The sequence below is a fragment of the Arvicanthis niloticus genome, chromosome 3 (genome assembly GCF_011762505.2).
Source record: "Arvicanthis niloticus isolate mArvNil1 chromosome 3, mArvNil1.pat.X, whole genome shotgun sequence".
NCBI lineage: Eukaryota > Metazoa > Chordata > Mammalia > Rodentia > Muridae > Arvicanthis > Arvicanthis niloticus.
The window spans coordinates 43,258,729-43,276,106 of NC_047660.1; the positions used below are offsets into that span (position 1 = coordinate 43,258,729).

General features: G+C 41.9%; 1 long non-coding RNA gene across 1 annotated transcript in view; it reads left to right on the forward strand.

Moving 5' to 3' along the window:
* The window catches only part of LOC143441670 (uncharacterized), a 41,179-nt gene that overhangs the window by 19,856 nt on the left and 3,945 nt on the right, over nucleotides 1-17,378 (forward strand). Inside the window, exon 3 of the long non-coding RNA XR_013109260.1 lies at nucleotides 15,807-16,086. This is a non-coding gene — a long non-coding RNA (uncharacterized LOC143441670). The remainder of the gene's footprint in view (nucleotides 1-15,806; nucleotides 16,087-17,378) is intronic.

A 17,378-nucleotide genomic window follows, 5' to 3' on the forward strand; every position in this document is an offset into this window, starting at 1 on the left:
AATGTATACCCTTTATTATGGGCAGTGGCTGGAGCCAGGCTTTCTTAAATATCCTTAGCAGTGAACATTCATCCATTCTGTGTGATATGGGATGCTGGCCAGAAGTCCGTGTTATCAGTAGCTGGGGTTGATTTTCTGGTTTCTTTACCCCCCAAGGATGAATTTACAAGAAAAATTCTCACAGCTTCTCAGAGCTGTAGTGCCTAAATGTTCACAGAATCTACCATGTCTTGCATTTGACTGCTCTGGGAAAAGATACCTGGGACAACACTGGAGGAGGTTAGCAGGAAGGCCAGACTTGTCACATTTATTCAGCAGATTAAAGAGCCTGAGAGGTCTTATCAGTATCTGTCAAAAGGCATGACTCAGCCAAGGGGAATGAACAGTGAAAGAAATAAGCCTTTCCTTTATACAGCAAGAATTCGCTGCCTTCAGAGAACACTGGGCACCTTTTTACCCCATCTGCCTGTGGCGAAATACTTTTCTCATCTACAGAACACTGTGTGGCTCCATTTACCTAAAGCCTGTTACACGGTTGTTTCGTCAAAGAATGCACATCTCTGGTTTTCTTTTCTTTTCCTTTTCTTTCTTTCCTTTCTTTTTCATGTAGGGGAGATGGAGTGTAACACCTGAAATAATAAGATTTTTACAGGAAATAATGTAAATGAAGCCTTTCGCCCTTAATGACCCATGATAAAAATGCTCTTGTTACCGGGCTCCAAAAGCAACCTAAGCAGGTTGCCATGGTAACGTCCAGCTGCTCCTTGGCTCTTTGCTTAATGATCAGTGTGATGTCAGGCTCTTGAGATAACCAGAGACTCAGACAAATCCTAACAGCAGCCGCAACAGTTCACCGGGGACTTCAGTTGTGTCTGACTGAGGACTCCTGTGTCCAGGTCTAATTAAAATATACTCAGACCTAGACTGCCAGTGCCCGAGGCAGAGAATCAGGTCACCTTTCCAAGTTCCCTATTTGCTTGCCTTGCTCCACATGACTGCCCAGTTGGAAAGAAGCCAGAGCCTGGCAGCCACAGCACATCACTATGCCCAACGCTTCAGACACACCTGCCACCCAGCTCCTCCTGGCATGGGGATGGGGAGATCACACCAAAGAAGGTGACCTTTTGGTCCCCTCTTCCTGTGTTCCTTGCATGACCCTTTCAACTGTGTTGGAGCCTGGAATTCTCACCATGAATCACGACTTGACTTAGGGAGCAAACTGGGGAGGGAGGAACTAGAACATTCACTTAGAATATACTTTTCAAAATCTATTCACTCTCTGGGACAGACCCTGAGGAATATCTGTTTTTTCTTCTTCACTTCTTTTTAGCCTCTCTTGAGACAGTTTAAGAAGCACTCCCCCATCTGCAGGCCATGACTAGGAACACAGAGAGTAAGGTTGAACAAGGCTTCATCCCTCTTCTCTAGGAGCCACTGGGCTTTCAGATGACATCAGGTAGGCGTATATAGGCCAGGTCTCGAGACATCTTCCTTAGAGGATACCAGCGAGGCTGTCTAGAGGAGAGAGACTTGGCCAGAGTGACATGGTGGAAGACAGGGAAGGAGAGAGGGAGAAAGGATAAATGTGTTACAGTTTGGAAGCATGAGATGATCTTGTATGTTTAGGAGGCTGTCATCCAGACTACCTGGAGCTTGCTCTAGCTAACTTGTAAGACGACAAGAGTGGAAAGCTGGGGCCAGACAGAATGAACTTCATTTTGTTTTGTGGGCCAATGAGAGATACCTAAGGCTCTTAAGTGGGGAAAGAAAATGGTGATTGATATTTAAGAAAATTATCCTTACAGGTAAGAACATGAACTGAGACAACAGAAGATGCGGGGCCATTAGAGTCACTGAAGGAGTCTGATCATCAAGAACGCCTACTAGTTTATGTCCAGCATGTGCGTGTGCATGTGCATGTGTGTGTGTGTGTGTGTCTGTGCTTGTCTGTGTGTGTGTCTCTGTGTGTGTATGTGTGTAGGTCTGTGTATATGTGTGTGTCTGTGTATGTCTATTTGTATGTGTGTCTCTCTCTGTGTGTGTAGGTGTGTGTAGATGTGTGTGTTTGTGTGTATGTGTGTAAATATGTGTGTTTGTGTGTATATGTGTGTGTAGGTGTGTGTATATGTGTCTGTGTGTCTATGTATGTCTCTGTGTATCTCTGTGTGTATTTGTGCATGTATGTGCATGCATGTGTATTTGTGTGCATATGTGTGTTTTTATGTGTATGTGTGTGCATATGTGTGTCTATTTGTGTGTGTGTGTTTGTGTGTGTGTGTGTCTGTGTGTGTGTGTGTTTCTTGAAAAAGAATCAGTCTTCTAGTGCCTGGCCCATCCATCCATACAAGAGTGGGCATATGTTCCACACACCTCTCGAGTCCCCTTCGCCCGCGAAAAAGGACACGAGAGACAGTATTCGGGTAGTTACTGCAAAACGAGGCTTTACTCTGTATCAGCAAACGTGGAAAACGCGGAAGGACTCGGAAGGGACGCGGAAGGGCTGAGACGCAGAAGGGGCCTAGCTTAAATACACCCTAGAGTGACGTATTCACTTCTGATTGGCTGTTCGCTCACCACCCAATATTATGCCTCGGGATTGGCCAGTGACTTTGGCGGGCTTTCTGCCTTTGCAGCTGCGCAGTTACTTGTTTACTACTGGGAAGACACGAGGCCAGCGCCATCTTGGAATGGCGCATACTGACATACTCACTACGGCTCCCAACAGGCATATGACCTCAGCCATAGAGTCCTCTACTCCTGGTTCACGTGTGTGGTCCAGATGAGCATGTCTGCAAGCAGTACCATGTTTCTCTGATGAAATTCAGATACAGTCAGATAAATCCAGGTTCTTTTTTTTTTTTTTTTTTCAAAAATGAAAGGTGTAGCTTTTAGTTTTCAAAGGCAACCTTCCCTCCTAAGTAGAGAAGGCTCTCTGACTACTAAGCCAATGCATAGAGGGAAATGAAAGTCAGGGACACAAAGCTTCATTACTGTTGCTTGAACCATTCATTGCACTGTAAAGCACAGACCGAGCTGTTTGAAGCCATGTACCAGAAGGTTCTGAATTCCTTTTGTTTGGCAAGTATGAGTTAGTTTTTGACTTGTGCCTGCTTCCTGACTCAGACATCAGAGATTGATGCGAGCCTGAGCTGAGTCAGGAGAAGACGCAGAAAGTGGCTTTAGAAATGTTCACAAAACTACTTGGGAATCAGGAAGAAAGATGCAATGGTGTGGGTGGAAAATTTCAACCTCACTGATGCCTAGGTACCTGATTTAATATGGCAATGATTCCACTTGATAAGATGTTGAATATTTTTAGAAGAAAGAGTGTTTCAAGAAATATTTTGGGGGGAGCTGGAGAGATGGCTCAATGATTAAAAGCACTTGAAACTCTTTATAGAGGACCTGGGTACAGTTCTCAGTACCCACGACTGTGTGTAACTCCACTTCTAGAGAAGCCACCAGCTTCTTCTGTCCTCGGCGGACATTGTTTGCACATGGCGCACGGCAGATGATCACCCATCTCCACCTACTCCCATCACATTTAATGAAAAAGGTTTGGAGGGTGAGATTTGAGTTTTACTCCATAGTCAAGGCTGATCTGGAATTCATTCATATAGAATGGACTAGCCATTCAGACTGGCTCCCAACTCTAACTTCCAAACTGCATGACTCAGTCTTTGAATGTTGGGATCACAAGTGTGTTCAACATATTATTTAAAAATTATTGGCTTATAGCCAGTAATGGAATATTCGGTTGGAATTTTCAAGCAGCAATTAATATTTCCTATAATCCACTTCCTGAAATCCATACAGCATCCAGAAAGCATCTCAAGGGTCATCATGCTCTGCATCTTCTCTGACTTATCTGATACTCGATTTCCTCTATTGAACATTTATCAAGTGGCTGATGGTATGATATGCTGCCTAGAATTAAAATATGATATGTATTCAGATTTTGAGTGTTCCTGAAGATCTACCGCGGCTCCATAGGTTGAGCAAGAAGAGCCAATAAATACTAACCCATCTGGGGTCGCAGAGATTGGACTTGTCAGCTTAATTTTTGTTGCCGAGATAAAATGCCCTGATTAAAAATAACAACTTAGAGGAGAAGACATTGATGTTAACTTGTAATTCTGGGTTACAGTCCATTGGGGGGGGGGAGTCAAAGAGGCAGGAACTTGAATCACCTGGTCACAATCACATCCTCAAGAGCAGAGGGAAAGGAGTGCATGAAAGCCTAGTAGTATTCAGCTTTCTCTAGTCTCATATAGCCCGGGGAAGTCCTTCCTAGGGAATGGTGCTGCCCAACAGTGGTCTGGGTCTTCCTACATCATTGAAATTGTAATCAAGTTAATTCTCCCACAGACAGCCCACAGGCCACCCTAATCTGGACAACCCCTCCTTGTGATTCTATTCTCAGGTGATTGATTATACATTGGATTAGGTTGACAATTAACCATCACATAGCCCTCAGCCAAACTCTGCTTTGCCCAGCTGATTGGTAAAGATGTTTTTCCTAAAGTAGTCTCAATTTTATTTGTATCAGCTGTCCTGTGGCATGTTGAATCTCCCCCCGCCCTGCGCCCCACTGACCTTCTAGTTTTCAGACCCTTTCGGAACATATTTGGTCTCTCCTTTCTAAAATCTTTTCCTGTATCTAAATTAGACATTTGTATATTCCTTTCATCTCCCTGCTTCCCAATCTAATGATGACAATAATAGTCTTTTGCAATGTGACTCATGAATGTGGGGGTTTGTTCTTTTAAAGTACTATTTAGAGTAAAAAATGATCCATGATTTGAATGTCTTTTGTTCCCTCCTTGACCTGATAGTTCCACTCGACAGAGGTCTGTTTGCCCATCATATATCCCCTAAGTCAGTGTCTGAAACGAAGTAAGCCTTCAATAAACATTTACTGTTCAAGTGTCTGGGTCCGAGCACCTACTGTTCTCACTGGTTACTTACCAATGTGGTACTATGTCTGTGGCTTGAGTAATGTATTACGTACAACAGAGGAAGCAATACTTCATCTAGTAAAGCCGTCACAGGATATAAGGTTGGTTGCTAATTAGTTCTGGATTCATGCAAAGGTTTGCTCTTCCCATTGCTGTGACAAAAGTATCTGACACAGGAACCTTAGCGAAGGGAGGTTTCATTTTAGATTGTGGTTTGAGGATACCCAGGGTCAAGGAGCAGGGGATTTAGGTGGCTGGTTACATTGTATCTGCAGCTAGGAAGCTGACAATGATGCAGACTGGTACCCAACTGACTTTCTCCTTTATAAACAGTCCAGCCCAGTGCTAGTGAAATGGTGCTTCTCCATTTCAGCTGAGTCTTCTAACTCAGTTAAACCTCCCTGGAAATGCCCTCATAAGCACACTCAAAGGTTTGTCGCATCACTCATTCTAAAATCCTTTACGTTTGCAATCAAGATTAATCACTCCACATTCATAAGTCTGCATAATATACCCCCAAAATTTCAGAGATATTTTTAACTATAACACATTACAATCCCCTCTATTGATCACCTCAAACTACTACATCTTTCAAATGAAATCATTGCTTACCCAGTGTGTGTGTGTGTGTGTGTGTGTGCACGTGCATGCATATGTATACATATGTATATGTATTTGTATGAGTATATGTATGTGTGTATTTATATGTATACATATAGATATACATATGCACATGCACACATGCACACACACATACACACACACACACACACACACACACATTCATTCTTAGTTTAGAGCTGGTAAATTTGGCTCAATAAATGTGCACACTATTTTTAGCTTGTGTTCCTGTTGTCCAGCGTTTTGTTACCACAGTGTCTATCATCAGCATAATCACTAAGCCCTGGCACTAAAGGTAAAACACCCTGTGTCACCAGCTGTGACCCAGAGTCCCATCTTGCTGTTGATCAGATTTCTAAGGAATGATTTTGATATTTTATTTATTAAAACTGGAAACAGGAACAGGATACTTTGTTTCCTTTACAAAAGCTATTGTTTTGGTTCCCATCTCTCAGTGTGTGCCACTAAAAATGGGTTTGGATTCCGCTCATTTGTAATTCTTCATCTCTCAAGTGTCATGCTATTATTTAAGAATATTTAAATTACTATATTATCAACTTCAATAAAAGAAAGAGTTTATTCAATATTAAGAAATGCCTTGCCAGACAGTGGTGGCACATACCTTTAATGCCAGCACTTGGGAGGCAGAGGCAGGCAGATTTCTAAGTTTGAGGCCAGCCTGGTCTATAGAGTGAGTTCCAGGACAGCCAGGGCTACACAGAGAAACCCTGTCTGGAAAAGGAAAGAAAGAAAGAAAGAAAGAAAGAAAGAAAGAAAGAAAGAAAGAAAGAAAGGCAGGCAGGCCTAGTGGCTCCGGCTACTTTGATTAAAGATCATATCACTTATGGGCAAAATACTGCTTGAGGTCCCTTGTGGACACTCAGCAACAACAACAAAGAAAAAAACCAAAACCCAAAACAACACAATTTTCCCTGGAGTCAACTAAGAAAATGTGTCAGCTTTTCACATTGCCATAGTGGCTGAGAATCTGGGGGAGGGCATGGAGGGGTGAGGGAAATGGTGTAGAGAAACCACTACAAAGCCTAGAGGCTATAATTTTAAAGTCTATTTTTGGCCAATAGAAATTTTCATGTTGTTTAGAAAAGCATCTCATATCAAGGTAGTCAAAATATCCCATTGATTATTATAATTAGCAATGTTAAACATGGAGTTCCCACCCCCTCTTTAAGCCTAGGTTATTTCTGACCAAATGTGTACTCTAGCTATGGCCAAGAGGGTGCCAAGTGGAAGAGTCAGGAAGCAGGGATGGAATTTCAAGGGCCCCACTGGCATGTACCAGCTATATCACCACTTTTTTTTAACTATACATGAGTAATGATTCTGGAATTTGACGATGTACCTTCATCAGATTTCAATGTCCCTGTAAAATCAAAGGCCATGTGGCAGTGGACCAAACCAAGAGTTCCAAGTTATTCTTAACACAAACAGCATGTCCTTTGTCCTGTTGTGTTTTCAGACAAACGCCCTCTGCATACAGAACACTCACAGAATATATGGGATAGTTAGCAACCATGATGTTGCCTGGATGACTTCTGGCTGTCTCCGTTTTATGACTTTGGAAAGAAGATGGGAATTCAGATTGGTTGCCCATGGGGCAATTCATCAAGCTTATTCAAACTCATGTGAGAAGAGCTACCACTTTCCCCAAACTGATAACAGTTTGGATATTACATATCACACAATAATAAATTTGGTAAAAATGTAGATGTACACAGGGATAATTTTCTCATAAGGAGATCTTTCACAGTTGTAGAATGCTCACCCAGCATGTCCAAGGTCCTAAGTCTAATGTGTGTGTGTGTGTGTGTGTGAGAGAGAGAGAGAGAGAGAGAGAGAGAGAGAGAGAGAGACTTTACAGTGGTTTAGGAATACTAATGTGCTCATTTTTTCTCTTCATAGTGCAAAATATTCTCTTCCCTTGTTCTTGTCCTCTCTCTCTCTCTCTCTCTCTCTCTCTCTCTCTCTCTCTCTCTCTCATATTGCTTAGGAAAACATCTGTAGTCAGGGGCAGGCTGTAGTCAGTCTGTAGACAACAATCTAATGTCATTAGAGCCCTACTAAAATGAGTGAAAGTAACCCTTTTGTAGCGCTAATGTTGAAGCTTGGTCTCTTTCTCTTCTCTGTGTTTATGTGTGTTCATGTTAAGGTGTACGCAGTGTGTGCAGGGTTATATGTGGAAGCCAGAGAACAATCTGGAGATTTGTTACCCAAGTACCTTCTACCTTTACTAAATACAAGCGATTTTTTATTTGTTCATTTTTGATATAAGGTATCTTTCTGGCCTGGAAGGCACCAAGTATGTTAGGCTGGCTAGTCATGGGGCCTCAGGAAGCCACTTGTCTCTCTTCATCCACACTGTTAGGCTTCTAAGCTTATTTTTCAGGGGGTTCTAGGTATTAAAGTCAGGGTCTTCTTTACAAGGCAAACATTTTACTAACTGTTCTGTTAGCCCAACCAAGAGGCTTTCAATTCCATAATATGTAACAGTCTTCCTAGGAACCAACTAGATTTGTTTATTCCACAGAGTATGACGTTTGATTGTGTGCCTTCATGGGCACCGGTTGGTCAATAACGCCCCCTAAACACTTGCTGACAGATGCACTTATGGGTTCCATAAAGAAAAAAAAAAAAAAAAAAAAAAAAAAAAAAAAAAACCTACTTGGTCTATGATTTAATTCCACTGCTTCCTCATTTGTCCACCAGATGGCAGAACAGGGGCCAGGATAGAAGCTAAAATATTTTTGATTCACTAATGTATTAAGTATGAAATTATATTAAGAGCAGGAAATAAAAACTTAAATGTAGTCCTATGACTTAATGTCCATTATATTGGCTACATAAAAATACATTGCAAAAGACACAAGATTGTGGAAAACTTAGGGTCTAGGTTGGAAGTTAACAGTTCAACCATGGATTAAAAGGGCTGGGCATACTCCTGTGCAATGGCAGAGGGGACAGAGAAGTACTTAACGAAGGTTCTCCTCCCCGCCTACTTTTGAACCTGAAACTAGACATAGAAAAGATAAGGATCAGAAATGTTCTCTTTTCTCCTTTGCTGTGACAGTCCTGGGCCTCGCAAGTGTGACATTCTCCACCAATATCCAAAGTTACTTTTGAGGACAAGCCCTTATGTTCGACTCAAAGGGAAGCTAAAATATATAAAGAAATATTGAGTGGGAGAGCCGGGGACCACTGGCCAACATAAGAAGAGTCTGTATGCTCACAGCTGGTAAATGTTTAACACAGTCGGTGTTGTTAAGCATTGCCCGAGTTTATTCAGCAACCTCTTAAGCAAACAGGGAGGAATGCTTTATTATTCTCATCTAAATAAATGGATCTAAAGTAGAAGGCTTCAAGGAGATAGCCTGGTTTACAGATATTATCATCGGTGTGTCTTTTTCACCCATGAATATAAAGCCTTCTTCTTCCTGGATTTGCAGAGACTAGCGTCAGAGAGAAATGTACCATGAAGCTGTACCTTACAGAGGAAGGACCAAGTGGAGTGAGATTGTTTTGAGAATATGCATATCAGGCAATAACCCACAGGGGAGAAATGGAAAGTGAATTTTATGGCAGCGGTTGTAAGACATTTTAATCCACATCTTGAGGCACACAGAGAGTCATGATATCTTATTTGCCTAGCCACTCCATTTTCTGAGGCCCTGGCTTTAACCTTTTCTAGTCACCATGGCAACAAGGACACAAATACAAAGTCCATAGCATTCTCCAGATCTGTGAGGAAGAATTTCCCACTGTATACACAGTACGTATAGTTGACCTAAGCATTGCAGGAAGAATGTGGTGTAATTTTAAACACAGTAAATGGAGTCATAAAATGGAAGTAGATGCAGCTAGGAAAATGTTACTAACAAAGAAAGGAAAATAGTGTTGGCTTGTCGCTCCCACTAAAGCCCGCAGTGCCTCCCTCATCTCCTTGCCTGATGTAAAGAGAACCATGAAAACAAAGCATCCAAGCTTTGAGTTTGCTTTTTATTTTTTTAAGGCCCAAGCCTAAAATGAATGATTCATTTCTAGGCCAAGCATAAACGAGTGAGCCGAGATGCTGGTCTGGAAAACACTTCATCATTTCCAATCACTGGCTATAACGGGCTCTGCTAAAATCCTGTGTGTTCACTCTGCATTTCCAGAGAAGCAGCCAGGCTCTGATATGACTATGTCCGGATTTCTGGCCAAGGCTGTCCTCACGAAGCATCCCCAGGAAGTAAGGGTGGCGATGACTGTGGGATGAATTATGGATCCATGCCTTGCATTCAGTCCTGTGCACTGAATAATACTGGGAGGAACTTTAAAAGGGATACGGGAAAAAACAAGATTCCTGCGAATAAAGCAGCTTCCTTGGGCAGGAATGAAGAGCCACAGAAGAAATTCAGAGAAGTTTAAAGAGGGTAAACAAAACAAAACAACAAAAAACAAAACAACCCCCCCAAACAACAACAAAACAAACAAAATCGGCAGCATGCAGGGACCTCTGTCAGACACTGAACTGACTTCTCAGTTTGATCAGTGTGGCACTAGTTGTCATTATTAAGCCTTTCTTTTCTTTTCTTTTCTTTCTTTCTTTCTTTTCTTTTCTTTTCTTTTCTTTTTTTTTTTTTTTTTTGCTTTGTTTTTTTTTTAGTTTTTGTATTTTTTAGTAGGGGGACTTGGGGGATGGACAGATACTATGCCCTTGTGCTTGACCTGTGCTGCCATGCCAACTGAGGGAAGGAACCCAATCCTGATGCTCCTTTCCTGCGAGCCCCATTCATCCCTCAGATAACCTGCCTGTATTAAAGGCTTGCCCTGTGAGAAGCACAACCCTACCAGCGCTGCTGTGGTTGTGGGTGTCATTACTCAGTCCTTTGGTTCTCTGCTGTCTAAAATGGGAGTGAGAGTAAACAAATAACAAGTGGTGATATTTATGTCAATCATCTAACATCTACGACTGCACGGTTCCCTGAGAAATGCCAGCAACAGACAGAAAAGTATCAGATACTTTTCACCACCTCTTCAAGGAGGAAGTATAGCTGAGAATTCATGCCCCAGCTGGGTGCAGGCCAGCTGTGAGACTGAGAACCTCCCAGCTGCTCTGGGGTTCAATCTTCTCATTTGCAAAATTAAGATGCTGGTCTGAACCATCTCCCATTTAATATATTTTGTTACCCTACAGGGAGTTCAGAGGTCTTTGTTCCCCTTTCTCAGATAGCCCTGTAGATAATCTCGAGAAAAGGAAAGACATTTATAATCCTATTTTCCAGTTGAGTTTGGGAAATTAGAGTAAAAGCCAATATATTTTGCACAACTATGAACATGGACCTAAAGTGGGGAAGAGAAGAGGCTTTGGAGAAATATCATCTCTGTCTCTGTACTCCCAGTCCAGTTGAACCACTCAGGATAGCTAGCAGTTTAATTAATTATCTGTGCAGAAGGTTGTGGCCACTGGAAAGAAGAGGAGACAATTAAGAGAAAAAATTGAGGGTCCATAATAAATATGATTTCTTCAGTATTAGTCCTATTTCTGTTGTTGTGTTGAGATACTAAGGCTGCATAAATCATGAAACAAAGATGCTTATTTTTGACTCATAAAATAAGTCTAGAACATTCTCAGTGGGCAGTCCTGGGTAGTTTTCTTCCTGATTCTGCTCACATTGTGATCACAGACTGTTATGAATGGAAGGTTTGTCATTCCCAATGCATGGGTGTTTTGCCAGCACTGGTTTGGCTTCTGATACTGGCCTCACCACCTAGTTACCTCTTATTCCATCACCACTGCCAACCTTGGTAACATCCACAGTTAAATTGGAATTTTGATAGAAACAAACCACATTCAAACCATAGTAGGAGGGGAGAATAAGCCTCCAGTTAGATTATTCAAATCTAACTTCCAAGATTTCTCCAATTTAAAAAAATGTATGTATGAGTGTAGATATACAACACATGAATAGATGAATACATATGTACATGTATGTAGATATCATGCATTATGTAAGATATATGTCTATGTCTTACTCTTAGTCTTTTTTCCATGAGGTACAAATCTGCTGAAATACCGGTTGGGGGTACTCTGGATAGTCGTAAATGTTCCCTTCCTTCTCGTCCCTGCCCTCTGGTCTCCTCAGCACTACCAGAGAAAGCAAGGACAGAGCTTGAGAATCCTAACTAGTCTGGGGAACTGTTAATGCCCACACAATTTTACATTTGCTTCTGTTTCCATGACAAATTTTTCTTTTCAGATAAAAAGAACATTTCTAAAAGATCAAAATTCAATCCCTTTGAAGACTCAAAGAAGGATGGCGTCTCCGGGAAAGCATTAGAACAAAATAACACCATGTCACTTGTGACATTTTCAAACTACCCAGAGCCTCAAGATTGTGACGTTTAAAGTTCAGGTTTTCCTTTTCTATTTGTGTGTTTCTCTCTCTTCTGCCCAGGCCAGCATAACTCTTAAACTCTTTACTGATGCAACAAAGTCTGGTTTCTTCGGTGGGATCATTGCCGAGTGAGGTGCTTTAGTCTGAAGAAAGAATTGTCATTTGGCCCAGAGCAAGTAAACTTCATCCATATGAATACACACATAGAAGTAACTGTGGATATATGTGGATGTATAGACAGGTAGACTAATCCTCATTTGAACAATTCCTCTTCCTCTTTCCCATAGATATTTCTTAGCTACCTACACAAGGTTTTTTTTTTCCCATCCAACTCTAGTTTTGTCTAGATTTTATCATCAGTTTGAACTCCTTTCCTGGAAACTGTAGAAAAATGATGGGTGATGGGTGATGGGTGATGGGTGATGGGTGCTAACCCATGGCCAAGGGAGATGTTGCTTCTTGGCCTGAACAGGCAAGAATCCTTGGATTATTTCAAAAGACCTAGTTAGGGACAAATAGGCAACCACTACCACTATCATTAATAACCCCCCACCGGTGGTATACACATACCTATACATTAACAGCAATCAACCCAATTCTCTTCTCAGTACTCTTCTTCTATTTCCTATTTGATCTTTTGAACAATGCAAAAGATATTCTTCACCAGTAATAAGAATCCCACTTATAACCAACCGTACCTTTATGTGGCAGTCTACAGTCAGTTATTAACAACTGTGAACGAGTTTATCCTGGGCCAGCAACTCCAGTTCTGTAGCTACCTACAGAAGAATGAGAGACTGTGTCCACACAGAAGTTGACACATGAGTGGTTGTACTAAGCATTGGTCATGATAGTTACGATGGTTTGTGTTGGCTGTCAACTTCACAGGGTCTAGAAAATCACATAGGAGATGATCATCTCAGCACATGAATGGGATGAAGTTTGCCTTGGTGGGTGTCTATGAGGACTGCATAGACAGGTTAACTGATGTGGGAAGACCCACTCTAACTGAGAGAATATATATATATATATATATATATATATATATATATATATATATGGAAAGTGGTACTAACATTTGTTGCTCTCTGCTCCCTAGTCACAAAGTGACCAGCTTCTCCAAGCTACTACTGTCATGTCTTCCCCACCATGATGGGCTGTACCATTGAACATGAGACAATAAACCCTCCCTCTGTTAAGTTGTTCTTGTTGTTTTGTCACAGCAATGAGGCAAGAAACTAATACAATAGTCCAAGGAAGCAGCAATCTGATTGCCCATCAACTGGTAAATGCACAATTGGTATCAAGTTCTTATAAATGCCACACAGCAGTGAAAAGAAATTATGTATGAAACAACATGACTGGAGACCATAAAAGGCTAAGGAAAACAAGCCACACACACAGGACTGTGAGGATTATGTGTACATAAAATTTATTAAAATGACAAAACTGGCCAGGGCTAGGCATGAGAGCAAGGTTGAATGCAAAGAGTTAAAGTGGGCTTCTCCAGTCCACTATGTTGAAGTTTTGTTAATATTTAGCGTAGGCTTTTCCGTGACAGCCTCAAACAGAATAGAGCCATAACATCCTTCAGTGAATGAATCGTCAGTGGCACATACACACAGCTGGGCATCATCCAGCTGCAATGAGGAACGTCCTACTCAGGTCAAAAGAAAAGACACAGAGGACTCTTAATGTGGAAACAAACTGAGAACAAGGCAGGCTGCAAGAGCTATGTGCTGTATGATTCTAATTACAGCATCGCCTGGAAGAGATGAAACTGTACCGACAGGAAAGAAGCAGTAGTTGTTAAGGTTTGCATCTGTGGTGTGTGGCGAGGGACTGCTGAGTATGTAAAGCACTGAGTGTTAGGTTAATGACATAAAGTCATCTGAAATCATGGATAGATAGAGCTGTTCTCTTGGTGAAACTCACCGAACCATTTGAATAGCACAAAGAATAAAGTTTGCTTTAATGCAAATTTGATTTAAAAAAAAAAAAAAGAGCTTATGCTGGAGAAGATACAACAGAGAAGTATAAACTATGAGATAAAGAGAGGTAAAACACGGGGGTTGCCATTTCTGGTGGTGTAGGAAGTGGATGGAGTGCATAAGGAAGGGCAAGAGAAAATGTTTTAAAGTGCTTGACTGGGTGACTGGGTATGGCCGTTTCCCAGGAGGGTAGCTGTTTCTGAAGTCACTGTACATGCATGTCAGATGTGAACAATGAAGTAAGTTGATCACAGATAGTGAAAGGCAGGTTTATCATTGTTGAATCAAGAATCTAGGTAAGGGGAGGAGTCTAAAATAACCAACAGCCTAATGAATAATAAAGTAAAACTGGAAACATCAGAGTTCTTTCCTGCTTGGCTTAATATAAATGAGATGGGTATGTATCAAAGAATTAACAGGTATGTGTAAGTACATGGGTGAGCATACTCATGCATATTTTCTTGCTCTGACAGCCAAAGAGAGTCCAGAAGCACTGACAACCCAGCACCAAGCAAACCCGATACTCAGATCATGGATCTGTTACCTTCCTTCCACAGAAGGAACATGGGCTCCCAGAGAAATGGCTGCTTCTAAGATTGGGGCAGGAATTATTCAAATGATTTTTCAATATCTGTGTGTGTGTGTGTGTGGTGTATAGTGTTTATGTGTGTGTGATGTGTGGTGTGTATGTGTAGTGTTGTGGTGTGTGTGATATGTATGTATGGTATGGTGGTGTGTGTAGTGTGCATGTGTGTGTGTGTGTAGTGTTGTGGTGTGTGTAGTGTGCATGTGTGTGTGTAGTGTTGTGGTGTGTGTATGTGTGTGTACATGCACATGAATGCACTTGTGTACACACACACACACATGCATAGGTTTACACGGACCTGTGTGCATATGTAGAAGCAAGAGACTGATACTAGTTATTTTCTTATTATTTTGAGACAGGGTCTCTCACTAAACTTGGAGCTCCTCTTGTTGGCTAAGCTCACCAGCTAGAGCTACCCTGAGATCTGCCTGTCTCAATCCCTGCCCCTCACTCTAGTATGATGTTACAGGTGCACATGGCCATTTACAGCCTTTTAGTTTTGCATGTATGTATCACACATGCATGTGTGGGGGTGCATGCACACCAGGGTATGGTTGTGGCAGTCAGAACAATTTGCTGGAGTTTGTTGTTTCCCTCCACTATGTAGGATTCAGGGGCTAGACTGAGGTCAGTCATCTGGCTTGGTGGCAAATGCCTTGACATACTGAGCCACCTCACTGGCCCCACACACAGCAGCTTTAGTGGGGGTTCTGGGGATCTGAACTCAGATTCTCATATTTAAACCACAAGGGGTCTTTCCACTGAGCCTTTTCCTATACCCTATGCAATAGCTTATTTCACAAAAACATAAGGAAATGTCCCCCCACATAAAAGTCAGAGACACATTTTAGAAGAAAGGCAACCCTTACCAAAAGTATCTAGTGTTTTTAAATCCAATCAGGATGCCAATCAAAATGAAGCATCACAGGGAGGTGTAGCAAAGGGTCAGAGGAGCCAGCTGAAAGAGCACCTGATGCCCAAAGACGGAAGAATTTGAACAAAAATTTAGAGTAGACCTGGATGGCAATATACTTAATACCTGTAAATTGATCCTTAATGAAAACAGAAAAGAAGGAAGGATGCAAGGAAGGAAGGAAAAAAGGAAGGAAGAATAGATAGATGGGTGGAAGGAAAGAAAGAAGGAAAAAGGAAGGATGAAAGGAAGAAACAAAATGACCATACAGAAGAGTTCTAAATAATTAGTGGGCTCTCTACCTTCTGGCTGCACTGAACATAACTGTGCCCTCTTTCCTTACAGGTGGCAGTGCTGTCTGCACACAAATAGCTTCCTTCAGAAAAGCAGAGCATGGAGAACCCCACCTCCATGAAAGCACTGCCTCAGACAAATGATCAGAGCTACCAATAGTGACAAGCCATGTTGACAGCAAGAACCTTGGGAGCGCACAATGAGAAAGGTTCCTTACCACTGTCCCCGCCTCCAAATTCCACATCCCCAGACAATCATGATGAAAACATCAGATAGATCCCAGGGATGATGCATCCTACAAAATGCCTCAGGGTGGTCCAGGTTATCCAAGGTGAGGAAATTCAGGGCATTTATGACAAAATCCTTGACCAGAGCAACTTAGGAGAGAAGAAATTTATGTCAGCTCACAGGTTTAGAAGGTACATGTGGTCTATTGAGGCCAGGAAAGCATGGAGGCTGGCTGGTGGCAGTCAGTTGGTGACAGCGAGAGCTTGCAGTAGGTGCTTGTATCCCAGGAGGAAGTAGTGCATGGGAGGGACCATAAGTGAAGCTGGGCTATGCCCCGCAAGCTGTCTGTCAGTGAGGTTCTACATCCCACAGATTCCACAGCATCCCCAAGCAGCATCAGCAGCTGGGGACCAAGCACTCAAACAAGAGCTGGTGGAAGACATACCACACTCAAGCCGGAACAGTCAGAATCTGTCACGACGAAAAGGAGCCTTACAAGGACATAACTACAGGGGATGGCGGCATGTGATCCTAGATGTAACTTTGGAATAGGATAGGGACTTAAGGTGAAAGTTAAGACACAAAAATAAAATAGGAACTTTACTACTAACAATGTATCTTGGTTCGTTCACACACTGAGCAATACTAATGTTTACTAATGAGCTCTGTGGGCTCAGGAGTGGGGTCCCTGCCTGTGAGAACGCAATGAGCTGCCTTTAGAAGGAGTCTTTAAGTAAATGTAAATGTTCTAAAAACAAATCTCATTTTCAAAAAAGAAAATGATCTCTCTTCTGTAGTAACGTGTGACAGGTCAGGGGAAGCCTATCTAAACCCATAGATCAGTTTGATAGATTGAACTGGGAACCACAGAGGTAAGCTTCAGAAGAACACGTGCCATTAGACTGTGGCTTACTGCTGAAAGGACAGCCAGGGAAAGTTTAGAGCTAGAGTTATTATTAATTCATATTTGGCAGGAACTTCCATTATTAGCAGCTGACAAAACATGGCACGAAACCCCTGAACAGACCTGCATAGGAAAACACAGCCTCTCCCCACTTTGCCTTCCCAGAGCAGCTGATGCCTTCTGAGGCACAAATCACTAAGTTTTTCTTTTGGTTTTTTTCTAAGACTTGTTTTAGGAAGGTCTAACTTCACGATAGCATGCTTGCCCCAAGTTCAAAGACACTTAAAGTCATCCTATGCCTTTATTAATTATGTTCTTTTATGTCTTAAAAGAAGAATCACGCTCTGAGAAGGCAACTTGTTCTTCCAAACACATAACCAACTAAGTAGTGAAACTGAAACCCAGGTCTTTCAATACAAGTCTAGTGCCTTTTCAATGCACAGACATGGCATGAATGGGGGTGCATTAGTCCTGTTGTTCAGTTCATCCTA